Consider the following 850-nt stretch of genomic DNA (forward strand, 5'->3'; position numbering starts at 1 on the left):
TGCCTGCAGCCGTAGGCTGAGTCCCACAGGCTGGAGTAGTGGGGTCCCAAGCAAGCCTCTGTTTGAGACTGAAGCCTCCTCGGCCGATTATTTACTACAGCGCTCCTTCTCTGCAGAGTACCTGGAAGCTCAGCCCCGAAGCCAGGAGCCAGGAGCCTGCGCAAGAACCAGACTCTGGCCAGATGTGGGACTGGGAACCTTCCTTCTCTGAAAATTTGAGGATTTTATTGTTTCAGAGCTTGCACCACCCACGGGTATAGGACCATCCGGAGGCTCTGACTGGCTGAATGCACACATATGCAAATAAGGTGAAAATGGAACCAATCAGAGAACAGTTGTCAAATCTGGTGGGAGAGGGAGGGAAACTAGCTCACCATCAGGTCTGTACTAACCCTCCTTGGCAGTGTAGAGGACTTGACACTTAACTGTCCGAAGGGCTTCTGTCAGTTCTGGCTCACCTCTTCTGGGGAGCTGCTTGGGGTGGAGGTTCCGCAGTCACTCCAGTCTTCATTCTAGTTGCTGCTGACACTGTGCTTCCAAAACTCGGCTGACCATCATGGCCTGCCAACGTTCGCTTCCCCACCCACTGGGCTGTCCATCATTGCCTGCCACTGTCTCCACTCAAGTCGCATGGCAGCTCTGCCAGTCAGTTGCATTCTGCCTGGGTTTGCATTTCTTTTCCAGTCACCTCATTGGACAGGATGGGTTGGTTCACAGCAAGTTGTCAAATGGGAACCAGGAGCAGCTGGAAGTCCTACCTCTTCTCTTCTCTTCTCTTCTCTTCTCTTCTCTTCTCTTCTCTTCTCTTCTCTTCTCTTCTCTTCTCTTCTCTTCTCTTCTCTTCTCTTCT

This window comes from Mus pahari, chromosome 19 (genome assembly GCF_900095145.1).
Source record: "Mus pahari chromosome 19, PAHARI_EIJ_v1.1, whole genome shotgun sequence".
Classification (NCBI taxonomy): domain Eukaryota; kingdom Metazoa; phylum Chordata; class Mammalia; order Rodentia; family Muridae; genus Mus; species Mus pahari.